Source organism: Drosophila willistoni, unplaced genomic scaffold (genome assembly GCF_018902025.1).
Source record: "Drosophila willistoni isolate 14030-0811.24 unplaced genomic scaffold, UCI_dwil_1.1 Seg569, whole genome shotgun sequence".
Taxonomy (NCBI): Eukaryota; Metazoa; Arthropoda; class Insecta; order Diptera; family Drosophilidae; genus Drosophila; species Drosophila willistoni.
The window spans coordinates 363,417-388,466 of NW_025814490.1; the positions used below are offsets into that span (position 1 = coordinate 363,417).

The 25,050-nt window shown below is 37.9% G+C and overlaps 1 long non-coding RNA gene across 1 annotated transcript; it reads right to left on the minus strand.

Moving 5' to 3' along the window:
• Positions 1-23,950: 23,950 nt before the first annotated feature.
• LOC124461623 lies at positions 23,951-24,165 on the minus strand. The gene is made up of 2 exons (XR_006955164.1): positions 24,104-24,165; positions 23,951-24,010 (listed from the first exon to the last, which is right to left on the minus strand). It is a non-coding gene; the product is annotated as an uncharacterized LOC124461623 (long non-coding RNA).
• Between the last annotated feature and the right edge of the window lie 885 nt (positions 24,166-25,050).

Sequence of the window (25,050 nt, forward strand, 5' to 3'; positions counted from 1 at the left end):
ATAAAGAAATAATGTTGAATAAAACTGTACGATTGATTGTGAGTAAAAACGGCCTAGAAATTCGGGAGGAAAAAAAGGGATTGCGCTACGAGTCCCACATCTATATTGTAGACGGACGGACATTCCCAGAATACCGACTTTGTTGCTTATCGACCTTTTGTTTTTTTTAAGACTGTAAAATTTCTATTTTCCTATTGCTTTTGTGCTTTTCAGAAGCACCGCATAAACTTTCCATCAGCCATTTGCTATTTTTTTTAAATTTAGAATAAATTTTCGATGCTCGCTGCATTCATGCGATTCACTGTACCAATCTAAGTAATTCGGGTCCTTCTCAATATTCGAAAGGCATTCATTAATAATTTTTTCTTTTATTTTGCGCGCATGTTAAAATCTTCGTAATATACCTGATCTTGGTCATTTACGTTTTCAATTGCCAGTTCATGCTTTGTTTCTTCAATAACATTTATTAGCATATCTTCATCTGGCTCGCAATTACCTGTTGTTTTTTTGAAGTTATTAATTTCATTGACAACGTTTTTGATATTATTGCATTGAATTCGAATAACATAGGATTATTGTTTGTGCCACTCCTACTTCTTATTAGGTAAAATACACGCATCTTGGTTTAGACGTGACAACATTAAAAAAAATACTCCGTGCCCTTCATTCCAAATATCGCTTGTAAGCATTAGTATTGCGTTTATTGATAGAACTATTCCATCTAAACAATAAACTTTTCTGCGATATAGACACTTCTTAAAATAGTCTCTCATTTCTATTATGTATTGTTCGTTGTCATGTCTTTCTGGATCGCTGATTTATTCGGATTTCTTTCATAAATATTAGTGCTATTCAAGCAATCAAACAACCTGTTTACTTTTTCTATAAATTTAGATGTAGCAATTGCCACATCTTATAATCATCTTTGGCTAAATACCTGCGTTGCATATTTAACCTTCATCTTTCCGAAAAATTTTAAATATGTGTTTCCTTGTTAATTGTAATTCTTGTAGAAGTGTTGCTCGTGTCAATTTCAAGCAATCTCACCACTACATGCCAGGAGACTGTACCTTCAGGAGTCTCAATAGAATCTCGCATTAGAATGTTTCTAATGGATTTTGTGAGTGGGGGACATCATATATGCCATATATTTTCTGGTCATCCAGAGAAAAATAGGGTATCTAGTTAACGACTATTCCAAGTTTATTGAATGTCCCTCTATTGTTGGGCCTTGATCGCATACTACTGCTCTTATAAAAAGGCCTATGAAAACACATATTTGCTTACATAAAGCGTCAGTTTTTTCGTAGCCTTCATCCACAATGTAGTGATGTACATGTGCACGTGTAGTTGTTAGCTGCCTAATTTTTCTACGTTGCTAACGATAACACAAGTGTATGCTAAAGATCGGGGTCGTACACTTCTAGCGTTGCTCTTGCTTAGCTCGTCGGATGAGGGGGCTTTTAGGCATACGAGGATATACAGAATATAAGGATTAGTGAAAGATGTAAAAAGCAAAATATTCGACCAGATCGGGATACTATTAATTGTGCGGACGACTTCTCTGCAGATTAGCTAAAGGTGTTGTTCGCTAACCCTTTCTGTACCCACCCTACCTTGGCAAACTATTGGTTTAATTGATTGCCCCTTAACAGACTCTTAAATATCTTAGACGATTTGTAACGGCAGCATACTCATGGATTCAGGCGACGGACTCCTCAATGAATTAGTTTAATTTCAAACAAAAGGGTTTTTAATGACTTAATATTCTAAGAAATTACAAAATAAAGATATGTAAAAAGATATAGCAAAATAAATTTAAATACGATTTAGAGCAAATATAGATTCAAAAATTTATAGTAATTCAAAAGAGATTTGGTTATTGGGGTTATAATAAAGTATTTATATTGTAAGCATTAAGAATATTTTAAATAAGCCCGCTCTTCGTCTCAATGAATTTCCCCGATAACCGAATTTGGTCACACTAAAAGGGTATAATGCACTAAGACGGGGTACGGTCACACTCTTTCGAAATATAGTGAATAAGACCACATGTGCAATCTTTTGGAAAAGAAATAAAAAATCGGAAAATATAAAGAGAATCCCAAGGGATTAATAACCGAAAAAGTAGAGAGTTTACAAATCAGGTGTGGAGTTTGCCCTAGAGAAAGTATTTTCAAGAAATACACCGAGATCATTAAATTAAACAAAACCGCATTGTTTGAGTTGCTAGCGGCCAAGGAAGTACCTTGCGATAGAGAAGCGTCAATTTACCAATTGCGAGCATTGGTAAAAGCAGTCATGGCACAGAATCAGTCTGGAGAGAGTGATGTACCCGAAGAGCAGGCAGTCAGCCCAGCATTGTCTGCGATTGTGCTTGCCGGACAACTTGTGGATGTTGGTCCGGAGCCTCTTCAGCAGCGCGGCTTGGGAAACAGTGAGCAGCCAAGTACACCGGATCAAGTGATGCTAACCAGTTCCGACGATGTCTCGTGAGAACTCTGTAAGACCAGACGCGAACATGCATGTTCGTGAAAGCGCACAAGCGAGCGAAACCGACGAATTGGCTTCGATTCTTAGTAGCATCGAATTGTATACAGCACGTAAAAACCTGGTGGAGCGAAAAACACGTGTTATGGAGCTGGAGGAGAACTTAAGCAGACCGGAATATAATTGCCGCATGAACTTGAAGGATGTCGAAACTACTGTACCTAAATTCTCTGGTGATGGTATCTGTCCATTCACGTATGGATTCGTGAGCTGGAGAAAGCGGCTAGAGTCTATGTACTGAGTGATGCCCAATGTTGGTCGTTGGGCAACAGACTGCTGGAGGGATCTGCTAAAGCATACATGACATTTAAAAAGACTACAACCTGGAACGAGTTGAAGTATGCCCTTGTGAAGGTATTTGGCCACAAATGACAAACTACGAGATTGCTAACCAAATGAGGAAGCGTCCGATTGGCAAAGGAGAGTCACTCTTGCAGTATTTCATCATTATGCGAAATATTGCTCATCAAGGCAATTTTGAAGACACCGATGTGGTCAAATACATTGTTGACGGACTACAAGATCGAACCGGATTGTCCGCACCGTTGTATTATTGTACTTCTCTGAACGAATTGCGAGAGAAGATGATGCGTTTTCAGACAGTTAAGCCACCAGCCAAAAACTACGTTCCTCAGGCTCGTCCGACTTCAGACTGTGCGCAGGCCATTACGTCTGCTGCAAAGGAGAGGAGATGTTTCAATTGCCGCCTGATTGGTCACTTAATGTTTGACTGTCCACGCCCGGAGAGACCAAAAGGAAGTTGCTATCGGTGCTTCAAAGTGGCCATCAATACCGGAATTGTCCAATGCGAACCCAGATTGCCTCAATGAGCTCTAATGAAGACCCGGACACCATTGATGATAAGTCATTTATTCAATTAGTAAGTTTAAGAATATCTTGTAAAGGGGGATTTAGATTGCGATAAATTAGTTAAAAGTTCTTTTCATGGACTGAGCGGTGGCTCTATTCTGACTTTTGGAACAGTCAAATGTTTAGTTCTGTTTTGCAAAAAATATTATGAAATTCAATTTTTAGTTATTCCCGATACTATTATGCCGACTCAACTACTTCTTGGTAGAGACGCCTTGAATAAAATAGGTCTTAGGTTCTCATTGATTGAAAATGTAAGAAAGTATGAAAAGAATTCCGCATCATTAAAGAGTACCATTGCATTTGTTTACAAATCCTTCTGTGCATCCCTGTTTACTAAATATCCTAAGCATAATACCATTAGTAATAACACCACTGATCTAGATAATAATTGTAATAACTCTAATGTAAACACGAATGCATCCCCGATCCGAGAATGGCTAACAGAGTTGCAAACCGTTTGTGCAACGCTGTCAGATACGGGCAATATTACTGTTGGCAGTGAGTGCCGAGATATTGTGCATGAGCATTACATTGACCGATTTTCAATTAATTACGGGTTGCCCAAATATATGATGAGAATATGTCTGACAGATACAACATCATTTCATAGTAGTCCTAGAAGATTATCATATTATGAAAGAGGAATCGTTTCTAAAACAGTTAGTGAGTTGTTAGCCAATAATGTAATCCGACCAAGCAATTCCCCCTATGCGTCCGCCATCGTCCTAGTGCGGAAAGGATGGCAATATACGAATGTGCGTTGATTATCGAGGTTTTAATAAGAAGACTGTGAGGGATAATTTTCCGTTGCCTTTGATAGAAGATTGCCTAGAATACCTGGAGGGCAAGACCGTTTTCTCCGTCATAGATTTGAAAAGTGGTTTTTACCATGTAGGTTTAAATACACCGCATTCGTTACACCCGATGTGCAGTTCGAATATCTGAGAATGCCTTTTGGTTTAAAGAACGGACCAGCTGTATTTCAGAGTTTTATATCTAACATACTTAGTGATATGATTAGAGATCGAGAACTTGTAGTTTATATGGACGATATTATTCTTGCCACCCGCACCGTAGATCAGCATCATAAGTGTTAGCAAACTGTTTGATCGTTTTATTCAGTACAATTTAGAGCTCAATTTGAAGAAAAGCATTTTCCTACAGAAGAGCATAGATTATTTAGGATATGAAGTCAGTGATAAGGGTATTTTACAAAATAATACACATTTAAAAGCTATTCAAGAATACCCAGAACCACTTAACATCAAAGCATTACACTCGTGCTTAGGATTATTCTCTTATTTCCGCAAATTTGTTCCGAATTTCTCCCGCATAGCTAAACCGTTAACTGAGTTGCTTAAACAAGGTGGTCCATTTCCGATGAACAAAACCGCTAAGAACGTATTTCTCACATTAAGATCCGCCTTATCCAGTCCGCCCGTATTAGCTATCTTTAACCCTACTTACGAAACCGAGTTGCATACTGACGCCAGTTCAAATGGCTTTGGTGCCTCTTTGATGCAAAGACAGACTGATGGCAAAATGCATCCAGTCTCTTCTTATTCGCGAAAGGCGACAGCCGCCGAGTCCCGTTATCACAGTTTTGAACTTGAAACTTTGGCCATTTTTGATCGTTACCGATTGTAATTCATTGGTCCAAGCCTTGAGTAAAAAATCAATAAATCCCCGCATTGCGCGGTGGTCGTTGGAATTGGAAAACTTTGATTATACCATTGCTCATAGACCCGGTTCAAATATGGGCCATGTAGACGCATTAAGTCGGCAAGCCGAGTTGTTAGAGAATATTGTAGAAGGTGATTTTGATCCTTGCGATTTATTTGTGAAGAGAGACCAGAATGCCCCAATTGAACCTTGTGAACCGCATATTACTTTTGAGGAAAGTTGCGTTAAACCGTGTGAGTCTGGTCGAGATTTGACCAAGCTGTGTGCCATTCAAGATGATAGTTGCGTTGAATCATGTGAGTTAGTTAAACCGCCTGAGTTTGAAAGCGATTTTATAGAACCGTGTGGCCCCGCAGATTAGACCCCCGATTAGACCGTATGCCGTTTTAGAACAGAGTTGTTCCGAATCGTGTGAGATACAACCTTGTGAGATAAAACCGTTTGAGACAAAACCGTGTGAGATAGACCCTTGTGAGATAAAACCGTTTGAGACAAAACCATGTGAGATAGACCCTTGTGAGATAAAACCGTGTGAGATAAAACCGTGTGAGAAAAACCGGTGTGAGATTACTTCGTGTTAGATAGACCCGTGTGAGAGAAACCCGTGTAAGATAGACCCGTGTGAGATAAGCCCGTGGAAAATAAAACCATGTGCTCCTTTAGGGAAGAATTATTTAGGACCGTTTGCGAAAGAAGTGACCAGCTCGATCGAAATGAGTCGGCAAAGCTGGTTGGCGTAATGGGTGCGTCTCCGCAAGTTGTTGATTTATTATTGCAGTCAGAACAAATAAGAGATCCGGATATCCGTAAACTAAGAGAAAATTTAGAAAAAGGCAATGATGTTGGATTTGAGTTAATAGATGGTATAGTGTACAAAAGAAATGCTAAGGAAAGACTGTGTTTGTATGCACCGGCTCGCATGCAAGGGGAATTAATAAGGGGGTGTCACGAGAAACTAGGTCACTTAGGCGTTGATAAATGTGTAAACAACTTGAAAGAAAAGTACTGGTTCCCGTTAATGAATCCAAAGGTTGAGTAGTTTATAAAAGATTGTCTACCGTGTATTCTACATAGTGTTCCAAGAACTATACATAATAGAACCTTGCATAGTATTCCGAAAAGTCCGATTCCATTTGATACTATTCATGTTGACCACTTAGGTCCCTTACCGAGTGTTACATCGAAAAGAAAGCACCTTTTAGTAGTGATTGACGCATTTACAAAGTTTGTGAAATTGTATCCCGTAAATTCCACTAGTACCAAAGAAGTTACCGCCGCATTAGAAAAATATTTTGATTATTATAGCCGACCAAGAAGAGTTATATCCGATAGAGGTACTTGTTTTACGTCGTTTGAGTTTGCTGAATTTGTAGAAAACCGAAATATTGACCACATTAAATTACCGACTGCTGCCCCTCAAGCCAATGGGCAGGTCGAGCGTGTGTACCGTGTGTTGTCCCCAATGTTGGGAAAGCTGTCAGAACCTTTAGCCCAAGCCGATTGGTATAAATTAGTTAATCGTGTGGAGTTCGCTATTAATAACTCAGTGCAGTGTAGTACCGGTAAAACTCCGTCAATGTTGTTGTTTGGTTGCGATCAGCGAGGCCCCTTAGTAGACGAATTAACCGAGTATCTTGACGAGAAATTTAGTTCAGAAAACCGCCTTGAGGCCACTAGGGAAGAGGCAAGTGCGAAAATTCAATTATCGCAGGAGCGCAATGAAAAGCGGTACGCTTTAAGGCATAAGGCACCTTTATCCTATAGAGTCAATGATTTTGTTGCCAGTCGCAATGTTGATGTCACTCCCGGAGTGACATCGCTCCTAAGTACCGTGGTCCTTATAAGATAAATCGAGTTCTTCCAAATGACCGTTACGAAGTCACTGATATTGACGATTGTCAACTTACTCAATTGCCCTACAAAGGTATCTTAGAATCAGCCCGACTAAAGCCGTGGATGCATGCGTGTGATAAAACTGTGAGCTTCTGTTTGTAATATGTATTTGATAAGCAGTGTTTGTATATGTATATTGTATGTTGTATGTTATATTGTATGATCGAGGTCGATCAAATGTCAAGATTGGCCGAATGTAAACATTAAGAATATTTTAAGTAAGCCCGCTCTTCGTCTCAGTGAATTTCCCCGATAACCGAATTTGGTCACACTGAAAGGGTATAATGCACTAAGGCGGGGTACGGTCACACTCTCTCGAAATATAGTGAATAAGACCACATGTGCAATCTTTTGGAAAAGAAATATAAAATCGGAAAATATAAAGAGAATCCCAAGGGATTAATAACTGAAAAAGTAGAGAGTTTACAATATATGTATATACATACATGTGTGTGTTAATTCACGATTTATCCAACGGTGCGATCTCCGGGCCCATCGATGCTGCAGGGATTTGCTGTATAATTTAGTTAATAGAAAAAATGAAATGCAAAAAAGCCAATCTCAACGCATTGCATACCCATTAGGTTTCCTACTAAGGAAAACGCATTTTACTTAACCAAATAGGGATTTAATCTTAATAATATTTAAATTTCGTTACGTTACTTAAACTAATAATTCATTTAAATTTTCTTTTAGATCAGCAAAATTTACGTTAATAAAAGAGGAAAAAAAAAATATGAAAAGGTGTTGCCGTGGTGCAACAAAATACTTTTTTTATCCAAACCAAAGGGCTGCTACGCCATACTTTGCGTACAGATGAAACAAGAAAAGGTAGCAGAACTACTACTAAGTATGCATATGCACCAAAAATAAATCGAAAAGTAGTAGATCTCCTCAAATTGGGTGTATAATGTTGGTATTAGCCGGGGAATTGCGTCATTTCATCACCAGACTATTTTAGCCTGGCCCATGGCGATGATTATTGATGAAATGGAAGGTGTTGAGTTTGGCGCTAAGGTTCGATGTTTTAGCGGGCCCACAAGAAAACACTCCACTTTTCACGTGATACTTCATTTATTTCTTCCACGTGTATTTCTTATGCTAATGGGGTGTATATGGTGTGTGTGCCGTATGCGAGTCGTTATTATGCGAGCCGCTATGATTGTAAGCGAGCCGTTTGAGAGCTGCTATGATTGTAAGCGAGCCGCTATAAATTAATCGCCCTTACTCGCGGTTGTAACCAAACTGTTCTGTCCGCCGCTTAGTAACAAGCATAGAACCTAACATGTAAGCTTAAAGCGCAAGATGCAACGGTTAATTTCCCAGCACGTAGGCTGGCGCTTAAGAATAAGTATGAGAATGAAAGAGAATGAGTGATATGGGTGTTAACCCATTGGTGGCTGCGTCGCGTCTGCTGGGCAGTTAGCGAATTTCGGCGGCAACAGAAGGACTGATAAAATAAATTCGAGGCTCGCTGGTCTCTTGGATGTCTCTTTTTTTTGATCCAACGAAGAAAATATCAGCGATTGGGCTGGGGTACAATCAACCAAATTGTCCCAAAGAAAATGAAAAATCCAAGGCTGCTTGAAAGCCAAAAGTTGCTTGGTCGACGCCACGCGACCAAAATATAAATTTTAACTGAAATATAACGGGGTTTAAATTCTAATATTTTCACTAAATTTAATTTTATATCACCTTATTCTTCGAATATTCACTAATATTTTTATTCACTTTAGCCAAATATGTATATAACTGCCTTGTGCAGTACTGTACTTTTTAAACGATGATGTAATATGCACGTGTTTCACAAATATATATGTATATATATATATTTATGTGAATATCAATATTCACGTCTTTTCGCAATCAAAGTATCAAATTAAATGAAAAAGCCTGTACCAAAAATTCTGTTTCTAAGCAAACGCAATGCATGCGAACGAATTCTAACGGATCTTTTCCATGCTCTCTTCTTTGCTTACGCTTTGCGTTTGCTGTGCGAAATGAGAGTAAGAACCGTACCAAGTGAACCGTAAGGGGGGTTATTCATTTATTCTTGCAAACAAACAAAAGAAAATATTCTTTCCAAAATGCACTACACCACAGTTAATGCTACGGAAGCCTACTGACGGAGTCATGAACTGAAAAAGGACCTCTTTAGCTAATTTAGGTGCTTATGTCTTTCAAATGATATACACCGAGAGATTTATTCTGCTCGTTAGCTAATTCATAATACGAAGAACTGACCTTCCTCAACACCTTAGCTGGGATGAAGACTGGTGCTAATTTGCTACTAAATCTTTTTGGGGCTGAACTCTGTGTAAAATTTCGAGCATGAACTGTGTTACCGACTTTTAGTTGTCTGCTTCTGCTACGCCAATTGTAATTACGAGCATTTGTTGCATGTGCCTTGGCTATGTTATCCTTAGGTTTTTGCCGAGCTACCTGCAATGCATCGAATCTATGCAACGAGGTGTCTTCAGTCATTAAATTCAATTTCCGCAAAAGTTCATAGTCTTTACCCTTATGAAGCATGTATTGACCAAAACATAGATAGTAGGGGGAATATCCAGTACTGCGGTGGATAGAAGAACGAAAGGCTGCACTAATTTCTTTAAGATGATGATCCCAAGTGGTATGGTCGGTCCCTATGTATGCGCGAATTGCTGCTAGAACTGAGCGGTTAAGACGTTCACTTGCGTTCGCCTGAGGGGAATAAATAGCGGTGCATTGATGCGAGACTCCAAATCGAGTAAGAAATGACTTAAAGAATCCGGATTTGAATTGTGAACCATTGTCCGTCAGTATTCATTCCGGTACGCCAAATGCATAAAATATATAATTTTCTAATATTCGCAAATACGATTGGATGTAAACTTCTTAAGCGGATGCAGAAAATGAAATTTGGTGTTGTGATCGACTATGATCAATAATCCAATGTGCCCTTGCTTTGATCTAGGATATGGACCTAACAAGTCCATGTAAAGCTTTTGAAACGGTCTATCGGATGTCATGGGCTTTCCCATGGGAGGTCGAAGAATCTTGTTGCCGCTTTTTGTAGACCGACAAGTCAATATATTTCTTGATTTGGGGTGCCATGTTGGGCCAAAAGAAGTATCTCCTAATCTTATCACTAGTTTTTGCCAATGCCACAATGTGCTGAGTGCGGGGGATTATGTGCTGTCTTTATTATGTCTTCGGTAAGGTAATTTCCAAGAATCGTTTTCCTGCGCTTCATTTCCGCTTGCGTGTTCTGTTCGCTTATAAACATACTTGCTGTCTACGCGCAAATCAGGCAATCTGGAATGGTTGTCTGTAATGCATTTTGCCGGTTCACGATATTCATCTGATTCAAAATATTTAGACGACAAATCTATCATAGGTTTTATTTCTGAAAGTTCTGAGTCCGCTACAATGTTTTGAGAACCAGGACGATGAACGATTTCAAATGAGAAAGCTTGTAATTTAATTGCCCATCTCGCTAATCTACCGGAAAGGTCCTTCTGTTTCATAAGCCATTTTAGAGAAGCGTGATCGGTAACTACTACAAAAGTTTGTCCCTCAATGTATGCTCTAAATTTCTTAATTCCTTTAATTACTGCTAAACATTCGAGTTCTGATATCGTATAGTTTCTTTGCGCTTTGTTCAGTTTTTCTGACATGTAAGCTATTGGTAGTTCTATGCCTTCGGAATTAGTTTGAGCTAACATACATCCTATACCTACTAAACTTGCATCACATAATAAAATAAACGGTTTCTTAAAATCGGGAGTGGTCAAAATAGGTGCTGAAGTTAATCTTCTTTTCAGTTCTGAGAAAGCGTAGTCTGCCTCTTCGTGCTTCATGTCCAGTCCAGTAATAAATCGAGCAGGTGGCAGCCTGCTAAGTATTCCATCAATATGGGGAAGAGGATACGCGTCCTTACCACCAATACGCAATTGGAGCTCCATGGGCTGTTATTTTCTTCAATTATATCTAAATCTAACATTCTATCTATTTTCGTCAACATAAGCTTATCAATGGCCGGTGAAATTGGCCAATGCCTTTGTTTAATGGGCCTAGTACTATCAACTTCAATATTATGATCAATGAGATGTGTGCGACCTAATCCTTCTTTATCGTAGCAGGGTAATTTAGCAATTGCAAAATTAAGTTTTTGCTGCTGAGACTCAGACAAACGGTGCATTTTCACGTAATCTCCATGATCATTTCCTTTTTCTTCAATAATATCCGATACTATTAGTGAATCGCGTAGAGCGCTTAGACTTAATCATTGGTCGTATGCTGTCTACTTCACCAAAGATGCGATGACGAACGGTCTCTTACTGAGCCAAACGTAGGTGAAGAGGACGAAATGGGCTTTTATCGACTGTTGTCGAAGTTGGTCCTACATTTCCTTGTGAACCTGTTTCTTTCCTACAAACAAGAGGTTCACATTCCTCTGTTTGGGAATATTTATCCTTCATTATTGGTCTGGATGCGACAACGAAGTGTTGATCGGCGCATCCGTCGGTCGGTTTTCCTGCGGGTTGCAATTACGACAACGCGGTTTAAAAACATTTACGGCTCCGCAACCATAGCAAAATACAGTACGCGGTTCTAGACAGATATCAAAACGGTGTCCAAGCTTCCGGCAGTTCCAACATGTAAGTTTATGTTGAAAAGCTTCCACCTCCTCCTGCATATAATTCTCGAAATTAGAGTCTAATTCAGCTATCTTTGAACGATGTCCAAAAGTATTCTTGGTCGGTATGCTCTTCCTTTGTTTAGCAAATTGCTCGTGGGTTCGTACTTCCTGTCTCAGATGAAAGAGGGTAAAAATTCCTAGATGCATAAGTTTATAACGAATTGCCGACTTTGAATGTCTAATTAATAACTTGACTAAAGAATCCTCTGAAAGTTGTGTGTTTAATCTTCCTACTAGCCTTTCGACACTAAACTGGTAATCCTCAAAGGTTTCATTCTCGCCCTGGTGTCTGCTATTAATCAGTTCCCAGGTGTCCATATCGTTATCTACTTCATCAAACTTCTTTCTAAATTCTACACAAAATTTATTCCAATCGAAACTTGGGTGTGCTCGATGAAATTTCCAAAACCAATCATTCGCTTTACCTGCGAACAGTAAATACAAATGATCACAAAGTACATGATAATCTTCATTCAAATTTTGTTCTGCTAATGAACGAACTCTGTATAGGAAATCCTCTGAATGCATTCCTTCTTTGGAACCATTAAATTTTATTCGCCAACTTTGCATATTGCTTGCTGCTTTTTCGGGTGACAATGTCGAATTTGCTCGCGACCCTCTATTTGAGTTCTGAGTCTGACTACTAAGATTTCTAGATGTGTTGGTGCCGGGAGGCTGAACGCTGGAGAACGTTGTGGAATGGGGTTTGGTTCGTTGCGCTCAAGTCGAATAGAAGCTAATTTGTCGTCAATCAGCAAAGCTAAATGGTTTACTAACTGTTCCTGTTGAGCTTGAATAGCAGTTTGTATCAAAGTTGTGTAATCTGGAGGGGTACTTGGTCTTGGACTACTAGCTTGGGTAGGCGGTGGCCTATGTTGACGTGAGGTGGTTGAAGATCTCGTGCCGATCCCTCTCCTTTGAATTGCTCCCTGATTACGAATAGGTTTGGTCTTGGCAGGTCGACCAGGTCCTGAACGAGTATTATAAGTCGTCACAGGCTGAGTTGTGGGCTCGCCTGATTTACTAGCTTCTTGGAGTTCCGTTTCCAAGTCAATATTTGATCTTACAAGTTGTTTCATCTTAAAAGGATGCTTGCAAGTGGGGCATAAATTCGAAGTTTTTAAACACTCTGTAATACACTTATTGTGAAATCTGTGCTTACAAGGCGAAGAAGCAATTGCTTCGTTTTCATTTAAAGTTTCATGGCAAATGCCACAAAATGAATCATTTTCTTGCAAAAGTTCGCTCAATGCTCTCGTGACTGTGTCTAACAGACATACTTAAATTTTTCTTTAATTAATTTAAATTATATAAATTTGGAATCCGCCATCATTATCCAATCCTATTGCCGTTTACAAAGTTGATTCGATCTGCACAAAAAATAGATTTCTATTAAATCTTAAACAAAAATTCCTATTGCCGATTTGTCTGAATGACGATTTCCTAAACTGGTCTTAACATACGCCAGTCATATGCTATTCCTGGTTCAGGTTCTTTTCACTCTAAACAAAGCTAAGGTCTAAGAATGCCTATTTTATAATATTGTAACTTTTCAACGACTCCATTGGTCAGTCAACCCGATATGACCGTCATACGATGCTGTTGCCGCCAATAGTTTCTTCTGGTCGACTAATCCGAAAATTCCCGAATTACTATCGCGATTCACACAAGCAATCTACAACGGGCACCATCGCATTACGAGTCTGCATAACTAGCTTGAAAATAAAATTAATCTAAATAACTGAATATGAATGGATGATAATGAGAAAAAATATTGTGGATACTTTGGTGGTGTACATATCCGATTAGTAGTGGGGTTGTCCTACGTTTTATTCGGGCCTCATGATTCGGCTCCATTACTGTAGTGGTGTTCTAAATTATTCGGGTCCTAAGTTTGGCATTTCTGTAGTAATGAATAATTTAGAATTCGAGTCCCACGTTGGGCGCCATTTCTGTCGTGATGTACATGTGCACGTGTAGTTGTTAGCTGCCTAATTTTTCTACTTTGCTAACGATATCACAAGTGTGTGCTAAAGATCGGGGTCGTGCACTTCTAGCGTTGCTCTTGCTTAGCTCGTCGGATGAGGGGGGGTTCTTTCCTACTCTAGGCATACGCACGGATCATACAGAAAAAATATAAGTGCACTATCAGAAACTAAAAGGATGTAAAAAGCAAAATATTCGACCAGATCGGGATACTATTAATTGTGCGGACGACTTCTCTGCAGATTAGCTAAAGGTGTTGTTCGCTAACCCTTTCTGTACCCACCCTACCTTGGCAAACTATTGGGTTTAATTGATTGCCCCTTAACAGACTCTTAAATGATCTTAGACGATTTGTAACGGCAGCATAGTCATGGATTCAGGCGACGGACTCCTCAATGAGTTAGTTTACACAAACATGACGAAATTTCAAGTTACGGGTTTAATTTCAAACAAAAGGGTTTTCATGACTTAATATTCTAAGTAATTAAAAAATAAAGATATGTAAAAAGATACAGCAAAATAAATTTAAATTTAAATATGAGAAAAATTAAATACAATATAGGATCAAAAATTCATAGTAATTCAAAAGAGATTTGGGTTATGTGGCCGCGTGTGCCAGTTGGCAATGAAACAAATATTTATATATGTATATACATGTGTGTGTTAACTTACGATTTATCCAACGGTGCGATCTCTGGGCCCATCGATGCTGCAGGGATTTGCTGTATAATTTAGTTATTAGAAAAAATGAAATGCAACAAAGCCAATCTCAACGCATTACATACCCATTAGGTTTCCTACTAAGGAAAACGCATTTTACTTAACCAAATAGGGATTTAATCTTAATAATATTTAAATTTCGTTACGTTACTTAAACTAATAATTCATTTAAATTTTCTTTTAGATCAGCAAAATTTACGTTAATAAAAGAGGAAAAAAAAAATATGAAAAGCTGTTGCCGTGGTGCAACAAAATACTTTTTTTATCCAAACCAAAGGGCTGCTACGCCATACTTTGCGTACAGATGAAACAAGAAAAGGTAGCAGAACTACTACTAAGTATGCATATGCACCAAAAATAAATCGAAAAGTAGTAGATCTCCCTCAAATTGGGTGTATAATGTTGGTATTAGCCGGGGAATTGCGTCATTTCATCACCAGACTATTTTAGCCTGGCCCATGGCGATGATTATTGATGAAATGGAAGGTGTTGAGTTTGGCGCTAAGGTTCGATGTTTTAGCGGGCCCACAAGAAAACACTCCACTTTTCACGTGATACTTCATTTATTTCTTCCACGTGTATTTCTTATGCTAATGGGGTGTATATGGTGTGTGTGCCGTATGCGAGTCGTTATTATGCGAGCCGCTATGATTGTAAGCGAGCCGTTTGAGAGCTGCTATGATTGTAAGCGAGCCGCTATAAATTAATCGCCCTTACTCGCGGTTGTAACCAAACTGTTCTGTCCGCCGCTTAGTAACAAGCATAGAACCTAACATGTAAGCTTAAAGCGCAAGATGCAACGGTTAATTTCCCAGCACGTAGGCTGGCGCTTAAGAATAAGTATGAGAATGAAAGAGAATGAGTGATATGGGTGTTAACCCATTGGTGGCTGCGTCGGGTCTGCTGGGCAGTTAGCGAATTTCGGCGGCAACAGAAGGACTGATAAAATAAATTCGAGGCTCGCTGGTCTCTTGGATGTCTCTTTTTTTTGATCCAACGAAGAAAATATCAGCGATTGGGCTGGGGTACAATCAACCAAATTGTCCCAAAGAAAATGAAAAATCCAAGGCTGCTTGAAAGCCAAAAGTTGCTTGGTCGACGCCACGAGACCGAAATATAAATTTTAACTGAAATATAACGGGGTTTAAATTCTAATATTTTCACTAAATTTAATTTTATATCAATTTAATTTTAACATGCCTCATAACCATATGCTATCTCGCTCACCCTACAAACACACGAGCGCCGCCACTAGCCAACGGCCAATTCTGCCCTTATGGATCGCTTAGCAAAATACGTTCATAAGCATATTTTGCATGATTCTAGTCCGATTTCAATAAAATTTAGTAGTAGGTAGTTTGGTAGAAATAGATAAGATTAATTAGTCCGCCAAATTTTATTGCGATGGTCGGAAAATTGCAAGAGGCAATCGGTTTTTTATAAATTATGGAGGAGTAAGTGGGCGTGGCAACATTTTAAAATATATATATTCTGCGCGCATACTAAGCCAGTACACATACTAAATTTGGTGACTTTAGCTTTGTTAGTTTACGAGAAAATCAGTTGTTTAATTGGCGGGGGCGGAAATGGGCGTGGCAAAATTTTTAAATAGTCAATATCTGCGCGTCTATTAGGGTAGCTTACATACCAAATTTAATGTCGGTAGCTTTGATAGCTTTTAAGAAAATCAGTTTTATGTAAATTTCGGGTGCGGAAGGGGGCGTGGCAAAATTTTTAAATAGTCAAAATCTGCGCGTCTATTAAGGTAGCTTACATACCAAATTTAATGTCGGTAGCTTTAATAGTTTTTAAGAAAATCAGTTTTATGTAAATTTCGGGTGCGGAAGGGGGCGTGGCAAAAAGTTGCAACAATTTTTTTCTGCGCGCTAACTAAACGAGTATACAAACCAAATTTGATGTCTCTATCTGTTATACTTTTTCAGAAAAACAGTTTTGTGTAAATTCTGGGGGCGTAAGGGGGCGTGGCCAAAATTCCAATTAACTCTATATATTTACATATCACACGAGTCTACATACCAAATTTGGTGGCTCTAGCTCTTATAGTCTCCGAGATCTGCGTGTTCATACAGATGGACGGACGGACGGACGGACATGGCTAGATCGACTCGGTTGTTGATCCTGATCAAAAATATATATACTTTATGCGGTCGGAGAAGCTTCCTTCTGCCTGTTACATACATTTTCACGACTTTAATACCTATGGGTGTATAGTATAATTAATGCTTTGAGCAATTATTTTTTCATCTTCTATCCACGATTGCTTGTTTTCAGTAACATAGTGCAAATCATGTTTGAATTCTTTGATAGGCTTTTTTCTTTATATTTTCAAAAATATTTTTGTTTGAGTTTTTTTCTTTCAGATATTTTTTTTAATTCTCTGACATTTCAAAGTACTTTTTTCTGTAGTACGCTTCATTTTGCTCATTTTTAAGGCAATTTGCACAAAATTCAATTTGTGTTTCAATAGAGCTGCAATTATTCTTATTTCCATTACCAACCTGGGTTGCAGCATTTGGAAAATTCAAAATTTCAGAATCTTCTTTGGTGCAAAAATCATACACATCATAATTATTATCTCTTTCCGAGATATTCAACTTTATGTTGGTTTCTTCAAATAAGCGAAGAGTCGGTATAACACCTGCTTTCAGATATTTTACGCGGACAAATTTTTTTTCAAAATGTAAGTTGCAAATCAACGCCTTGTCAACATTGACGTCAGATTGCACATTACATTTTAAAACCCACTGGCGACGGACAGCCTCGTTTTTAGGAAACTTAAAAAGCCGTTCGGGAAAGTCCTCTGAGCCATCTCTGTGGCTTCTCGGGCACGACTTAATAACACACTTAAGCCCACTTTTCCTACCATGCGTCACTTCTCCAGCAAAACTGTTCACTCTTTGACCTACAATGTTTGGCCATAAAAAGAAACTGATACAACTCAGAAATGCATTTCAAAGACCACGCAAAAGTCAAATCTTGTTCGTGGGCCACATGTCGACAGAATTTCGCTGCTTGTACAAACGTACACATTTTGTTTTTTTTTTTTTACTTCTTTTTAGTCTCAATAGAATTACACACATTATTTTTTCAGTTTGTTTCTTGTTTAAGCACTTGGTAATATACAAATAATTGCCGTATATTATCACATGCAAGAACGCGACGAGGCGTTGCTGCATGCCCGTCACACATTTCGAGTTTGAGAATTTGATTATCTGAAATGTCAATAAGGCAAATCTTAACAAAATGGGAGAAGGCAGAACTGAAACTGTTTAAACAATTAACACCGGAAACCAACTTCTAAGCTTCGATCTTCGCACTTCGCAGTTTAAAAATTTTTTTGAGCAATGATATAGTTAAACTAATTATTTTCTGCCTATTGATTTAAAAATTGTTACGAATTCATGTTATTTACTAATTTTTTACTCCCATGTTTGTGAGTTTGACCTAAACACCTCAAATACTGTTCAATCTATAATTGCAGGTTATAAATTAGTAACTAAATCACAAATTAAAGAAAATTTTAATAAATTATTTCGGTGCTTAACGGAAATAGTTGTATCTAATGTTAAGTTAACAGCATCATTTGCGAGCCATTTCAGATTCAAAGAAAGCTCTGTTAATTTAGAACTACTTTTTACTACTTTGTTTGTACCTTCAGCTTATGCACTGGCAAGAGTTTTTGGTAATTTTAATAATCATTAACTCTAATCCGCTGAAGGTAGATTAAATCGTTCATTCTTACATTCCGTTGACACTGCATTATTAGTTTCTATATGTGAGCCTTGCAGCTTAGCTGATTGGAGAGAACACAATTTTTTTTACGAATGAAAATTTATTCCATCCTTTAAAGCAAAAAACCGAGATCGACTTCTTTAACTTTTTATGCTTCTCTATCTATTACCGAATTGTAAAAACTGAAATTTATTAAAATTTCTACTCACATATTTGACCTACAGTTGAAAAACCATCTAACTAATTCTTATATTCCAAAATGGTGACACATTTGCCTACATTATAAAGAGAGAATTTGACAGTGGTATAATAAAGGTTTACTTATGATGACTTTGGAATTTATTGTAATGGACAATGTTCAGTGTGGCGATTTGAATAAACAATTAGACAAGCGAAAACAAAACGAACGTTTCATGAAAACGAACAACACTGAATTCATTTTGAATTCATTTTCTTAAATACCTCAATGAGTAATCGGTTCAATCAAATTGCAAAATCCTCCAAATCGATATAAAATCAAAGCCGTCGTAATTCAAAACTGCTGCTGCACGTTTTTGACATTTGATTGTGAACCTAAGAGAACAAGACGAATTTGGCGAATTTCGTACACCTAAAAGTAAATATCTGCGAAAAATTTAATGTGGTCATAAAATTTTAATTTGTGACTTGTTTTCGAAACGATGTTTGAATGTTGTATGAATGTCGTAGACGCGGTTTCGAAGTTTGAATTTAGTTCGCGTTTTTAGGAAACACTAATATAAACGGGATATATAGATACTTTTTAAACAAAACAACCACGAAACACCATAAACTTAATTTTTTAAATTCTGAAATTTTAACGAACACTAAGTTTAATTTTTAATTAAAAAATTACTTCCCGATTTTTGTGCTTTTGTGTAATTTTGATGAAGAATCGTTTGTTTTTCACTTAATTTTGATGTAAAGTAGTTATTACTTTGCAATTGTTAAATATAACGGTTAGATTTTCTAGATATTGGTTAGGTAAGTTTAAGCAGGCCATCCACTAGGAGTACCACAGACAGATTTTCGTCCGTTTGGTGCGGGAGCGGGGGCTTATGTCTGACAGGACATCAAGAGTTGATAAATTGTTCGCTTGGCTGCATCCTGAAGCGATTTTTAGATGGCGTAGCTATGCCTTATTACCAAGGCTGCACATGATCTGTCTAAGCATTTCTTGAACATCCGGAACATCCCACATAGACCGACTACAGGATATGGGTGTCAGACGTATGTCAAGAGTTGGTATATTGTTCGCTTGGCTGCATCCTGAAGCGTTTTCAGCAGATGGACTCCTAGATACCTAAGCCTCATCGCTGCCAGGAGGTGTGCAAGCGTTTTTGCAACATCCGCAACCTTTCATTTTCTGCGATCCTTCACATGAGCTGTGTGTCCGATGAGCATGCCTGTGAGCATCCTGCAATCCTAGAATACGCGCTGACGGTCTGTCGCAATTTCACAATTCAAATTATTAGAAATGCCTAATTCAAATCCGACACGGTCATCCTGACAAATTACACGTCCTCCTGTAGCAGGAATATAAACCACTTTTACAAGCATCATTTTCACATCTTTGTTTTAACTAACTGAAAAAACATTCTGTTTTATGCAGTTTGACAAATCCAGTTTAATGTTAATTCAAAATCTCTTAGTTGCTATAACATATATCGTAACTAAAAATTCTTATTTCATATTTTTCTACTTGCCTATTTCAACATTTGTTTGTTCATATTTCTTTTACAATTCATTAAACATTACAATGTTTTCAATATTTTCTTATTTTATAACCTCCACATTTTCATTCTTATCAAACAACATTTTCCCTTTTAGTTTTACAAACATTGTCTTTTCTTTATGTTCTCATTTACGTTTCAAGAATCCACGGCAAGGTACCGCCACGTAGCATCGACAACAACACTCTTTCTAAAAACATCCCTACATTCCATCCCATTTCCCCTAGTGCCTCATTCACTAGTCCATACGGTCTGTTTAAACCGTCTCTTTATCACAGTCTTTTCCAACTGTTTCCATACGGTCTGTTTCACCCGTCTCTTCAGCACAGTCCTTTCCAACTGTTTCCATACGGTCTGTTTCACCCGTTTCACCACAGTCTCTTCCAACTGTGCCATTACGGTCTGTTTCACCCGTTTCAACACAGTCTCTTCCAACTGTACCATTACGGTCTGTTTCACCCGTTTCACCAGATGAATCATACTCATCTCCGTCGATATCCAGCTCGCTTGGTACCTGCACCACTGGCATTCTCCGTAAACTGTCATGTGGGTACTTATACTGTCTTTTACTTGACATGGACTTCAACGTATATCTATCGCCTTCTAATACTTCTATGACCATAAAAGGTCCACGAAACTTAGTGTCCAACTTAGTCTGTCTCTCACTATTTTTGATCAGAACATAATCTCCTTACTGAATCTGACTACTTTTGCCTTGTCTTTATCAAATCTAAGTTTGTCATAGCTTGCTGCATTTTCCATATTTCTTGTAGCCTGAGATCTTTGGTCATTTAAATCTATCGCTGTCTCATTATCATCAATGGGAACTAATCCTAATGGTCGAGCACTCTTACCGATTAATAATTCTAACGGACTCGATTTTGTAACTCGATTAACTGTACAGTTTAATGCTAATTGAACGTTCCCTATAGCATCTTGCCATGAACGCTCACTGGATTCAACGATAGTTAATGGATTTTGTAAAGTTGTTCATCACTCTTTCGACCTGTCCATTTGCCCGGCTAGCACCTGTAGCTATCAGGCGAAGCTGAATTTTCTGAGAAGCACAGAATTCGAAAAATTTCGATCCCGTAAAACTTCTGCCTTGATCAGTCACTAATTGAGCAGGTCCAAATCGCGCAATCGATGACTTTAATGCGTCAATACAACTAACTTCGTCAAGCTTATAAGCGTGGTACAAATAAACATATTTTGGAAAACCATCCATTTGAACAATGACATACTCTTTACAATCGTTCTTCCCACTTAGTTTTCCAGTGATATCTATATGCAACGTATGCCAAGGAATGCTAATCTTCGGAATCGAATGCAGTTCCACTTGGACTTTTCAGGACACTGATTTTGTCAGCCTACAAGTGATGCAATTCTCTACAAACTTTCGAACGTACTTCGCAATTCCCGTAAACCAGTAATGCTCGTACACTTTATGGGTCTTTTCCCAACTTAAGTGTAAGATCGATTCATGTAATTGGTTTATTACAGACCATCTAAAGGTTCTAAGAATGACTGGCAAATAACGAGTCCTACAATTTCTTTGAATTTTTCGGTAAAGCTCTTATTTCATAAGTTGCAGCTAAATCTTTAGAAAGCTCACCATCACTCAACGTGTTAATTGTTTGCAAAATATCCTGATCACGTTGTTTTTCGGCTTGAATCCAATTTTCAGAAATTTCCATCAACTGTACATGTTTTTCTACAACTTTATTTTGATTCTATTTTATCTTATCAAGCAAAGGATTCCTTGACAGTAAATCTACATGGGCCATACGTTTGCCTTCGCGATATTGAATATCAAAATCGAATGCTTGAAGGGATGCCCACCAGCGATACACTCTAGGTGATAGCTCAATTTTTGTTCTAGAAGCCTTTAACGAATGACAAACCTATTACCATGTAGATAATGTCTAAAGGGGTTTACTGCATTAACTACCGCAAGTGTTTCTAACTCATAAGACGTGTATTTCGATTCACACACACTAGTAGTTTTACAGAAATATTCAACCACATACGGTTTATTTTCAATTCGAAGCAAAAGTATGGCTCCATAGCCAATGGCACTTGCATCAGTATGCAGTTCTATGGGGTACTTAGGATCGAATATTACCAAGACTGGTTTGCTTGTAAGGATATCAATAATTCGAACCTTCTCATGTTCATTCGTCTAATCAAAATGAATTTTAATAGATGTAATGTTGTAATTGACCTGGGTGGTGGCAATGCGCTTAATGCTTCAATTTTACGCAAATTTGGGCGAATCTCACCCGCCAGTACTTCGTATCCTAGATACTAAACAGAATCCTTCAAAAATGAGCATTTCTCTACATTAGACGAAAAGCCTGCCTTAGTAAAAATATTCAAGACGATCTCTAATCTTTCAATAGCTTCTTCCTTAGTTGACGCCACATGATCGTGTCATCCATACATAAAAGTGCTGGGCTAGCATAAGGTGAACTGCTCGGCCTTTTAACATTATAATCTATTAGCTCTTGAACTTTTGACCGGAGTAATTCTCTTTCACTGGGACTGAATCTGTAAGGGCGTCTTTGCACAGTCTTGGTGGGTTCTACTAATCGAATTGACATTACACCAGTAGTTACGCGAGTTAAAGGAGTTCCGCGAATTAATGATTTTGAATGCTTTCTTAACAATCTTAACAATTGATTTTTATCTTCTCCCTGTGCTTCAGTTGCTAAATTATTAAAATCATTTTAATAACTTTTTACAGAACATTCGTTAACTGTTTTGTCTAGAATTATTTCCACACCTTCTGTTGATACTATTGCAGAGTATCCTTGTGCTAAAATTTCGCGGCCAATTACAATATTATTTTTCTTATTATTATGTTGGACTACATGAAATACTACTTCGATACAATTTCCATTTATCATTACATTACTTGTGATTTGAATTGACGAAACTACACTAACATTACCAATTCCACTTAATGATTACGTTATTTGTTCTTTTCCCAGACAGTTTGTGTGCTATGCTCTCTTTGACTAACGAGCATTCTGCGCCTGAATCATATGTAATCGGAAAATTCTCACCTGGGCGCAACATAATTGCTTTTGGTTCATCAACGACACATAGGTTAACCCTCTTATGCACACGTGATCCTGCGTCACCATCGGAACTCTTGGGGCATTGAGTAGAGATGTGTCCCGGCTCGTGACATCGATAGCATGTCACGACTTTAGCACGCACTGAGGAAGCTCGCTGATCTTCTCCAGATGTAAAATGTTTCTGCCCTCTGCATTCCGACTTCCTGTGTCCAAGCTTCTCACATGAGTAACATTTGATTGGCAACGTTTTAGCACGCTTTGCAATTGAATAATCGTCTGAAGAGCTGGACCGCTTATTGTCAAACGAAAAGACTTGTAACTCGGACCGTAAGTCTCGTCTGCTGCGAATAGTCAGTGTGTACGCAATTCGTTGTAGTCTGCTGTCATAGTTTGCCAAATGACCAAGAACAACCGATGCAGCAATTTGCTCATGATCCATGCCACGCCATTTTGTTAAAAGTGACGTCATTAGCCGACTCCCACACACGGCAAGACACTTGCCAGAACCAATCCACCGTAGAACACCATTGCGTGGAGTTGGCTCCAGCAGCGTCGGAGTTAAATTTCGGTAGAACAATTTCACCATCTTGTCGAGATTCACTAGGCGATGCACGAAAAGTTTTTGCTATCTCCCAAAAGTTTCGATTTTGTGGTTCTAATAAAATGCGAAACTGCTCCTCATTTATTGTTGGTCTTGAGTTAGACTCCACTTCTGATATCGGCGAAGAGAGGAATTCAGGGTTTCCTGAATCGTTGATTCCATTTTTCCACTAATTTTGTGCAGTGAGTCTCGACGTGCTGTATGGTTGACTTCCAGAAGGAAAAGAGACTGAATTCTCTCTCACATATCTAGTGTTAAACCGTTCTACATCAGTCATTATATTCATTACTTAACCCTGATCAATTCGCCTTAACAGTAGGCACACAATTCAAATTATTAGAAATGCCTAATTCAATCTCCGACACGGTCATCCTGACAAATTACACGTCCTCGTGAAGCAGGAGTATAAACCACCTTTATAATCTCCGACATACTGTAATGTAATATAAAAAATATATATTTCGTATAATAAATGATAACTTTTTACTTTTGTAACATTTTATGGAATATATTTTAAAATTTGTACTTAATTTTGATGAAGAGTTCTATTCCTATTTCGTGTTAAAATTTTACTTAATTTTGATATAAAATGATTAAAGTTAACAACTTTTGTAACTTTTAGTGTATTATGTTCTTAAATTTTTACTTAATTTAAATGTTTTTCCCAATTTTTGCCAAAAGGAACAATAAGGATTTTAAAAATGTTTAGATTAGAGGGATGAATGTATGCTAAAATTTGTAGTTAATTTTGATGTAGTTTTTTATATGTATATGTATGTTTGTATTCAAATAATTTTCAAGCTCGCATTACTCGTATTTCTAGGTAACTAGATTGACTTGCTATGATATGAGATACTTTGAAAATTAATTGAAAATTTATACCGCCTTCTAAGACCCTTGAAAACAGGTCATTACATGGCATGGCATGACACTTGTTGGCATGCAGGTTGTCTCTCTTTCCGCCCCCATCCCACCATGACTCGAACCCGCTTCCATTTCAAGTACCTCCTCCCCACACCAATACTTTGACAGTTTGCCATTTACTAGGGCAAAGAATTTGAAACTTGTTGCTGATGTCGAGATGCTGATGATTTCCCATCTCACATCTTTTGGCATGCCATTTGGCTGGGACTCTGGTTTTTTCTTCTTCTCGTTTAACGAAGCTAATTAAGGCAATTTCAAAATAAATTTTGAAATTTCAAATTTTTTTTTTATGCATTTTCAATGCTGTTGCTGCAACAAATTGCGAAAAGCAGAAATCCCTGAAATATACAAAATAAAAGCATAAAATTGTGCGGGGGGCAGCAGTAGAGTCTTCTTTTGTTTTTGTTTAGTTTGTTTTTTTCTCTTGTGTTGTGTGCGAAATGTCAAGCAGCAACAACAATAACAACAACAACAACATCAACAATGGCCATAATAATGAACAACAGCAACAAGTTGAACTTTACGGTTTTCTTAACTTTAATCAAGTTT